This window comes from Pimephales promelas, chromosome 20, assembly GCF_988280905.1.
Source record: "Pimephales promelas chromosome 20, fPimPro1.hap1.1, whole genome shotgun sequence".
Classification (NCBI taxonomy): domain Eukaryota; kingdom Metazoa; phylum Chordata; class Actinopteri; order Cypriniformes; family Leuciscidae; genus Pimephales; species Pimephales promelas.
Genome location: NC_142788.1, coordinates 5,032,897 through 5,043,330, shown reverse-complemented (window position 1 = coordinate 5,043,330; position 10,434 = coordinate 5,032,897).

Sequence of the window (10,434 nt, the reverse complement as noted above, 5' to 3'; positions counted from 1 at the left end):
TGTAGCAGCAAATGTTATGTTAGGGGAGTATTCCTTAACAGCTGCAGTGACTTGTGCCAGTACAGCACTGCTTGTATCCACTCTATAGGAGATCGTTCCTTCATGTCTATTGTCAAGGTCCGTCCAAAGAGGAGCAATGATGTCAATTTCAGACTTCAAAAGGGGGCTGTAGGCATACAGTGGCTCAGTAAATGTTATCTGGCCATTGTTGTTCACCTAAAATTAAGAACCAAGGCAAGTTTTTTTAAATCAATATTAGTATTTATTTAATATTCTTAAAATGTTAAAATTAAAAACAAACAAAAAAAAAAACTGAAATGGGTACATAGATCTGAGTGTATGTCCTTTGGAAGTATGTGAAAGGCTGCTGCAAGGAAATGGCTTGAGAGCTTCCATCATCTGACATGGGGTTTCGAGTGTCTCCATCCCCAAAAGGCAGGAAATTAGCTGGTGTTAAAGACAGGGTAAACAATAACACACTATTATGAATTTTCAAAGAAACATCCAAATGAACAGTCATTTGTACATTGTTCTATTTGATTTTTTTTAAGTTATGCAACACATTATACAGATTCATGCATTATTCACATGTGCTTCTGACTGAAGCACATGTGAAATTACGTCAATTCTATTGAAGAAGTTAGATGATGTAGTGTGGAATGTCATTAAATAGCACCAGCTTGAAACGTCATCAATTTCTTAGTCGTCAGAAAGCCGCATGTCGGTATGTATTCATATGATTGTTTGTCAGATCATTTGTCGTTTTGATCATCTCATTTTGTGGATTAGTCTAGTATGGCAAGCAAGCAGTATAGGAGTTGTTTGTTGCCTTTCATATTGAGGGACAACACTCACAATCCGTGTGTGATTTGTTTTGGGAACTATAAAGATAAATATTAAGTCTGCTGTTTAAAACAAAAAAGTACCAATGCAGAGTGGTTATTGTTCAGCGACAACCTACATATCTCTGACTATTGCTGATCCTTTCGCCTTTGAACAAGCCTTTTTCAGCTTTAGCAGCTTCAAGTTCAGCAGACTACGCTTCAGCTGTGTGTGTCTCCTGACGCCGTCTCACCTGGGGCTATCTGGCGATATCCTTGTATCCTTTTACTACTTTAAGCGAATGTCTTGTGTAAAAACCTGTGCCACATGCAGAGGCAAGCTGCACGCGGCCGATCTACACGCAAACTGCATCTCATGCCTGGTACTCGACCACACTGAGAATGCACTCTCTACCGGCGGATGTGAGACCTGCGAAAACTTGCCCACCTCCATGCTGTGAACTCGGCTAACTGTCTCCAGGGACAGTGCCGCTGCATCAATGCGCCCCATTCTTGGGCCTACTTCAGCCGAGAAAGAAGAAGCGCCGCTGCCAACAGTTTCCTGAGAGCATGGGTTTTGTGATTGTTTGTGGCGGACCTCCAGATTGAGTGGGCCGTGCCCCAAGAGCCTCCTCGAAGTCGGCCGGATGGTTGGTTTCTGCCGGGGCACCAGCAGGCCCCTCATCACAAACCAGCGCAATTTTTTCCTGACGTGCATGAGGAGCTAACCAATGCCAGGTGCACCTCTTATTCCACACAAAGTTCTGCAGTTTCTGCAACACTCTCCTCGGTGGATGGCACCGTGGAGAAGGGCTATGAGTCATTGCCGCCCCTCAAAGAGGCTTTGGCCGCTCACATTTCAATCTGGTTTTAGAGTGCTGCATAGCACTGAGTCAGCATTGCTAAAGGTCACAAATGACATTCTAATGTCCACTGATTCCGGGTGTTCTGTTGTCCTGATACTTTTGGATTTGAGTGCCGCATTTGACACCATTGACCATGATATTCTTCTAAGACGACTGCAGGATGTTGTTGGAGTCGGGGGCCTTGCTCTGCAGTGGTTCGCCTCATACTTAAAAGGAAGGACCTTGTCTGTAAATATCGGGTCATTCACTTCTCCATCTGTGCCGATCCATTGTGGCGTTCCACAGGGATCCATTCTTGGCCCTCTTTTGTTCTCTCTCTACCTGCTACCTTTAGGCTCAATATTCAAGAAATATAACATAAATTATCACTGTTATGCTGATGACCTCCAACTATATCTCCCAATCAAACCAGACGATGACTTTCCATTAGATAACCTGTTCGCATGCCTCAAGGAAGTCAAGACCTGGATGACAAAAAACTCACTGCAACTGAATGAAAATAAAACCGAAGTGCTTCTACTGGGTCCTGCTGCTAACAACAACTCCATAAAAACACAGCTTGGCCCTTTAAGTAACAACCTGCACAATTATGCAAAAAACCTTGGAGTCCGTTTTGATCCCCTTCTCCAATTCGATAAACATGTAAATGCAGTTGTAAAGAGTAGCTACTTTCAACTCCGTTCAATAGCAAAAGTGAAAAACTTTCTCTCTAGTAAAGACCTTGGAATTGTGATTCATGCACTAATTTTGTGACGATCACCAGTTGGAGTGCCCCAGAGAATCACCAGAGGGCACTCCACATCAGAACTGATCACTTCACCAGAACTCCGTTTCCCATAATGCCTCATCCCTGTGACTGATTACACACACACCTGCACCTCATTTCAGACTGCCTATATAAGCCACACTCATACAAGGACTCTTTGCGAAGTATTGCATTGCCACGGCTTGTAATTTCTGAGCGTTTATTCTGTTTCTTGTTTCTCTGGTTTTGATCCTGGTTTGTTTCCTGACTTCTGCCTGTTTGCTGCCTACCCCGATCTTCTGCCTGTTAACTGACGATTCTCTGTGCTCACTCTCTGGATACCCTGTTTTGCTGCTCTCTGACCCTTGCCTGTTCAACTACTCTCTATTAAAGCTGCACTTGGATCGTATCTCGTCTCCAGCCTCGTAACAAATTTCGTCTCGATTGGACTATTGTAATTCTCTGTACGTTGGCCTACCTCAGACTATACTGTCTAGGTTACAGATGGTTCTAAACTCAGTAGCCAGATTGTTAACAGGAACTAAGAAAAGGGATCATATCTCGCCTGTTCTTGCCTCATTGCATTGGCTACCAATAAAATTTAGAGTAGACTTTAGGATCCTCCTTTTTGCATATAAGGCTCTACATAACTCGGCCCCAGATTATATTTGTGATCTTATTAGACCATATACAGCTTCTAGGTCACTAAGATCTTGTGATCTGTCACTTTTATCTGTCCCTTTCTCTTGGTGTAAATCAAGAGGTGATAGAGCTTTCTCTGTTGTTGCGCCAAAGCTCTGGAACAGTTTACCTTTAACCATCAGGATCTCTCTATCCTTGGCTGCTTTTAAATCCAGTTTAAAAACCTATTTTTACTCTCTTGCGTTGGAATAAGGTCATGTATTTATTTTTAAATTTAGTCTGTGTTCTACAGGTTGTATATGTCGATACACCAAAGGTTTTGCTACTTGTTTTTATCTCTTTTTACTTTATTTATTTTATTTTATTGTCGCGAATTTTTATTGTCGTGTATATAATGTCGCGACACAAAACGAGGTTACTCGATGCCTGCATCGACCCAAATAAAACACAAAAAGAGCATGTTTCACAAGCACATCACACGTCCCCCTCCATTAGGTGGCTCCCCCCTGTTGTAACACTGAGTCCCCCACACGCAAATGCCCGTTCAGGCAGTCAAACACTCAATGTATGCACAAATCACATTATAAGGTTGTAAGGTCCCCCTATGTTAGGTGGCCTTTCCAAATCAGTGTGTCAGTCCCTAGCCACTCAGGTTCTAGCTTGGCAAGCTATCCTCGGGGTGTCGAGTTGGGTCATAAACACTATAAAATGGGTTTTTTTTACAGCCGTTATTTTCTGGTTCTGAAAAAAGATGGCAGTCTCAGACCCATACTAGATTTAAGACATTTGAACAAGGCTCTCATGCGTAGGCCCTTCCAGTAGCAGTTCTAGGCACGGGCGAACCGGGCAGTCGCCAGGGGCGGCATTTCTTCATGTCACATGGGGGGCGGCACGAGCAGTTAAAAAAAATCCTTTGTGCCTCGAAGGTTTTCTATTTTTTTACCATTTCGATTCAATTATTGGCAATGGCGCCCCTAATTGCTGAGAAGGTGCCTTGCACAGAAGCGATGTCAAGGGGGTCTCTTGATTAGTTCACGTATCGCGTCTTTTGCGCGCTCGAGGTAGTTATTTCAAATAGGCGATTAGGCGCACGGGAAGCGCGCTCATTATGCGCTCGCGGGAGGCGCGCTCATAAACTTTTCAGTATGGGAGTGCTCGTGCACCCAAACACTTGGGTGTTTTTTCTCTTCTCCATAAAAAAATCTTTTAGCAGAGCTTCAGCAAGCATTTTTCTGTGGTGGAAATACATTAGCTACTAAAACTTATTTGTCATTGTGGAGAGCTTATGCATGGTTGTATAGCAACGACAGCCATGGGCAAATCGGTCCGAATTTTACTATTAATAATAAAAGATAAGCTACTGTGCATTAGAAATGTCAGGAATGTATCTTTATTGACTCATTCTTTTTATAGAGATGATTGAATGCTGAAATATGAGGTATATATTTTTATAAAATCTCTTTTTTGTGTTAACCTTTTTTTTAAGTTTAGTAGGTAAGAGAAAGACACTCCTTTAAAACAAATCTTTAATGTTATTAACTTGGTGAATTGATTGTGTATTAGGCTTTTTGTGTATGTGATCATGTTGGTCACTATATTCATGAAATGAAAATAATTTACATAATGATCAACTTTGTGTTTTTACAGTAGCCTATATGCAAAGTACAATTTTCTATTTTCTAACATTCTAACATTTTAAGAGTGACATAGGGCTACAAAAGCTATTTTAGGTCTATAACAGTTTGGATAGTGTTTAATATGAGAGCTGTTCAAAATTATTTAAGAGATAAGAGATAAGTATTGTGTTACTAAATAAGTATCTCTCAGACCCTTACTTTTAAAAACTCCATTTCGTGACAAATATTGTTTAAAAAGCCATAACTAAAAGTGTGCCATGCATATAATTTAAGGCAATAACCAATTCGCTAATGGTCTCTTTAATGTTAGATTAATCTAGCAAAATAACTGGATTCTATTAACTGTGTTTTTCAAATGAACGGTATGTGATTTTATTGTTGGGTTGTTGTTGTTGTTGTCGTTGTTTTTGTTTTTTGTTTTTTTTTTGGGGGGGGGGGGGGGCGCTCGAAGGGGGTCTCGCCCTGGGTGTAATTCAGAGTAGAACCGCCACTGGGCCCTTCAAAATGCTGGCTATAAAACATATCCTCGTGCAAATTCGCCCAGGGGATTGGTTTATCACAATGGATCTGAAAGATGCTTACTTTCACATTCAGATACACCCTCGTCACAGACCCTTTTTGAGATTCGCCTTCGAGGGGCAGTCTTTTCAATACACAGTTCTGAAGTTCACAAAGTGTGTAAATGCAGCGCTCTCTCCTCTGAGACAGAGAGGGGTGCGTGTGCTGAATTATCTCGACGACTGGCTCGTGCTGGCGCAGTCAAGAGTTGAGCTTCAAGCTCACAGAGATTTGATTCTCGGCCATTTAACATGTCTGGGTTTCACAATCAATGTTTCAAAGAGCAAACTGTTCCCCAGCCAGAGTGCAATCTTTCTGGGCATAGTTCTAGACTCTGTGGGGATGAAAGCATGGCTCACACCAGAGCGCGCACGCTCTGTGCGAGCGCTTGCAGCTTCATTTAGCGCAGTGTGAATTTCGTTGACGAAAACGAGACGATAACTGAATAAAAGCTAATTTTGAATGACAAAAACTATGACGAAAATCTATTGACATTTTCGTCAACTAATAAAAACTACACGAAAATGTTAGATAGTGATGATTTGGGAAGCTATATAGTCAGAACTGATGTTCTGCGTGTGTGGTAGATGCGCATATTTGTACTGTAACATGCTGATCTACCCCGCGGTCTCATAAAACGTTAAAAAATGTGAACGTCTGGGAGAATGAGTGGAGCAGACAATGCAAAAAAGAGTGACAATGCAAAAAAAGAGCTTTATTCGGTACGATTCTCCATGCGCACACACCTGACCCAAAGCACGCAGCTATGCATGCACACACACACATAAAGTGCGTGAGGACTGAACTGAGCTCTCTTTTGTGTTTGAATGTACAAATACACACGACATTATATAAATGTAAATTATCTAAATGACCGTTTTGGACAGTATTCATGTAAACTATGTCGGTTATGTCTTAAACAGTTGTGAGTGTATCAGATGTGCATCAGTGCAATCAGTGGATCCGCATGTCATTGGAAATAATCCGATGTCTTAAAGTGATAGCGCCAATAAACATTATGTGGTCTGTGTCCTTAATATTGATCAAGCAGCAAAAGAAAAAGAGAAAAGCATTCACTGTTTGTTAATAGCTTTAGTATAATAAGGATTAATTATATTTAATTTATACAAATAAATATTTCTGCTTGAAAGAATAAAGAATGATTTATGCAAGTAGTTATAAAGAATGTATTTATCATTCATTGAAAAGACTGTGTTGTACTTCAGGAAAAGTGGTTTAATTCAATTTTAAGGTATTTTTTAAATCACAGTAGTTAAAGGGCACCTATTATGCCCCTTTTTACAAGATGTAATATTGCTCTCGGGTGTCCCCAGAATTTATTTGTGAAGTTTCAGCTCAAAGTACCTTACAGTTAATTTATTATAACCATTAGAGTATGTCATTTTTGGGGCCTGTTTTAAAATGAGCAGTTTCGGTGTATACGACCTTAAATGTAAATGAGCTGCATATCCCCGCCCTGCCTTTGGATTTAGGGCGTCACTTGATACCTATGGCAGTCGGTAAGCAGAAGGACTGAGAGAGTGAGAGACCTGCTGTTTTGAATGTCATTCAGCTGTTCATGTTTGAATCGGAATATATAAACAGTCTCTGATCAGATTCAGATGACGTCTGAATCTGAAAGTCTGAAAAAAAGAGTCTGAAAAAAATCACTAAAAGTTAATTTTCCATAATAGGTGCCCTTTAACTCAGTATCTGTATTGCATTACAAACTTTTAAATCATTCATATACATGTTAATAGATGTTTTCTTCGGGAGTATATGGGTTTGTACATTTTATTCTCTTCTAAATTCTAAATGAATGCATTGCAATTTAACTAAACAGATTATATGTTAGTCGACTACTAGATTTAGTCGACTAAAATCATATTGAATTTCGTTGACTAAAACTAAAACAATTCAGATGACTAAAATATGACTAAAACTAAATGGCATTTTAGTCAAAAGACTAAACATGTGGGTGTGCATGCGGGTTGTGTGATGTGAGTGTGTGGGGTGTGTGATGTGAGGGTGTGGGGTGTGTTGTGTGGGGTGTGTTTGGTGTGTGTGCGTGTGGGGTGTGTTGCGGTGTCCGTGAGCGGAGTGGAATGTAGGGGGTGGGGTGTGTGTGGTGTGGGGTGTGTGATGTGCGCATGTGGGGTGTGTGGGGGGTGTTGGATGTGCGTGCGTGTGGGCGCGCGTGTGTGTGTGTGTGTGTTGTTAGGTGTGTATGTGGGGTGTGTGTTATGTGATGTGAGTGTGTTGTGTGGGGTGTGCGTGCGTGTGGGGTGTGTTGCAGTGTGTGTGTGTGTGTGGGGGGGGGTGCGTCTGGGTGTGCATGTGAGGTGTGTGATGTGAGTGTGTGGGGTGTGTGTGCGTGTACATGTGAGGTGTGTGATGTGAGTGTGTGGGGTGGGGTGTGTTGTGTGGGGTGTGCGTGCGTGTGGGGTGTGTTGCAGTGTGTGTGTGTGGGGGGGGGTGTGTGGGTGTGCATGTGGGGTGTGTGATGTGAGTTTGTGGGGTGTGTTGTGTGGGGTGTGCGTGTGGGGTGTGTTGCAGTGAGTGTGTGCGTGCGTGCGTGTGGGGTGTGTTGCGGTGTGCGTGTGGGTGTGCATGTGGGGTGTGTTTTGTGGGGTGTGTTGCGGTGTCTGTGAGGGGGGTGTGCATGTGGGGTGTGTGATGTGAGTGTGTGGGGTGTGTGTGTGGGGTGGGGTGTTTTTTGTGGGGTGTGTTGTGTGGGGTGTGCGTGCGTGTGGGGTGTGTTGCAGTGTGTGTGTGTGGGGTGTGTGGTGTGCGTGCGGGGTGTGTGGTGTGCGTGTGTGTGGGGTGTGTGGTGTGCGTGCGTGTGGGGTGTGTGTTATGTGATGTGAGTGTGTTGTGTGGGGTGTGCGTGCGTGTGGGGTGTGTTGCAGTGTGTGTGTGGGGGGGGGGTGCGTGTGGGTGTGCATGTGGGGTGTGTGATGTGAGTGTGTGGGGTGTGTGTGTGGGGTGGGGTGTGTTTTGTGGGGTGTGTTGTGTGGGGTGTGCATGCGTGCGTGTGGGGTGTGTTGCAGTGTGTGTGTGGGGTGTGCGTGTGGGTGTGCATGTGGGGTGTTTTGTGGGGTGTGTTTTGTGGGGTGTGTTGCGGTGTCCGTGAGGGGGGTGTGTTTTGTGGGGTGTGTGTGGTGTGTGATGTGAGTGTGTGGAGCGTGAGTGGTGTGTGTGGTGTATGCATGTGGGGTGTGTTATGTGGTGTGCGGGTGTGTGGTGTGCGTATGTGTGGGGTGTGTGTGTGTGTGCGACATGCGTGGTGTGTGTGTGATGTGCGAGTGTGTGTGTTTCTGTCTATGTCTGTATTTAAAATTAGGTAGGCTAGTGAGTTAGGTAGCAGCAGAAAGTAAGGTAGAACAGTTAGCGTTTGTGTATTAGCATGTAGACACAGTGTGTCATCCCACCGGTCACTATTGTTGCCGTTGACATGTTTTATGAACACATTAAACAAAGTTGAGTAATTGCAAATGCATCAATACTAGACACCCTAAACATAACGTGTACCAAAAATCTATGTCCTATCTTTATGTTAACATACTTTAATAATCTTTTCTTAGGGAGCTTTCTTGCTGTCATCGTCTTCTCTTAGCACAAACAGGAAATAAACAGCTCTGGTCATGTGACTATTTACAGTAAACATGCGAAACTGCACATATTTCATTGAGACCCTTTATTACTTCAATATTTGCTGGAAATGCATTGATAGATTATTCAGTTACATTTTTATAGCCTTAGAAATGAAACATTTTTTTTACGGTCACTATTGTGACAGGTGGGATTAAATCTGTATCAAAGCCAACGTTTCAATTTATACCTTCACCAGGGCCTTGGACATGAATACTGTCTGGGTTGAAAACCACTTTTTGCACATGTTCATCACAAGGCATCCTAATGACATTATTCATCATCAGGCCATCATCTGTGTTACCTCTATTGTTACCCATGTTTGCTTTACTAATTTAAGTCGTGTGGTTAAATAAAAACACACCTGGCAAAGAACAAACTAGGAAATTCAAATTCCAGTATCTCTAACAAATTATATCTAAGCTAAATGATAACATAAACTAAGCATGTAAAGAACAACAAATATTTCTGTTTTTTCCATAAAAAGCTTAGTTTTTCTTTTTCTTTTACTGACACGCTTTTTAATAAGGTCCTATCCGTAAGCATTTTGGTTTGTCCTGTTGGATTTCTGTGTTTTCGTGTAACCACAAGATGGTGCCTCAATTAGTAAAGCAAGGTAACAATACAGGTGACACAGATGATGAGCTGATGCCTGAGGCTATGTTTACACGGAAACTATTCTGAAGAGAAAACGCAAAAGTGGTGTTGCGTCATCACTTTTTATTCTGCGTTTAGACGAGCGTATTGTGTGGGAAATCCGTGTGCAAATGGAGACGCAAAAGTGTGTGAAATTCAATGTAGTATGTTCTGACGATTCATGCTACCCATCGAGATTTGCTACTTACCGGTTATGCGCATGTGCAGAATCGCAGTTTTTTTTTTTTTTTTTTTTTTTTTACAAAAGGTACATTTTCCTGTTATAATGTATAATTTCCCTTTAAAAAATGCTTACTACCATATGAATATTTGTACGGTCAACCAGCTGAAAAGAATAACTGAAATTTTCAGTTACTATGAGGAAAGGTGTACTTTGACAAGTCAAAGATGAATATTTTATGATAATTTTTACTTTTCACACCGTTTTAAAAATAAAAACAATAGTCTACAGTATACAGTAGCTACTCATAACTTTGTACTTATAATACTTTAATACTTTGAAATTGTATTTCACACGACTTTAATCGGCATTCTGTGATCAATTTGCGCTACGGTAGCATTTTTCGACAAGGCAGCAAAAATCGACAGAACAGCGGCCAGGAGTGCATACTACAACAACACCAAGTCCACGCGCCTGTGTACAAACTTCACTGTCAAGCAGACTTTTGCGTTTTTACCGTTTACACGGGAACGCGGCGGCGGAGCGTTTTTAAGATTTCCACTCTGGAGGGGGTTTCACTTTTTTGCGTCTTTAAGCCTCAAAAACGCCGTCGCCGTGTAAACGAAAGGCACATCCGATAAAATATTTTTACGTTTTCACCCGCGAGCGTTCTCGAGTAAACAGGGCCTGATACATA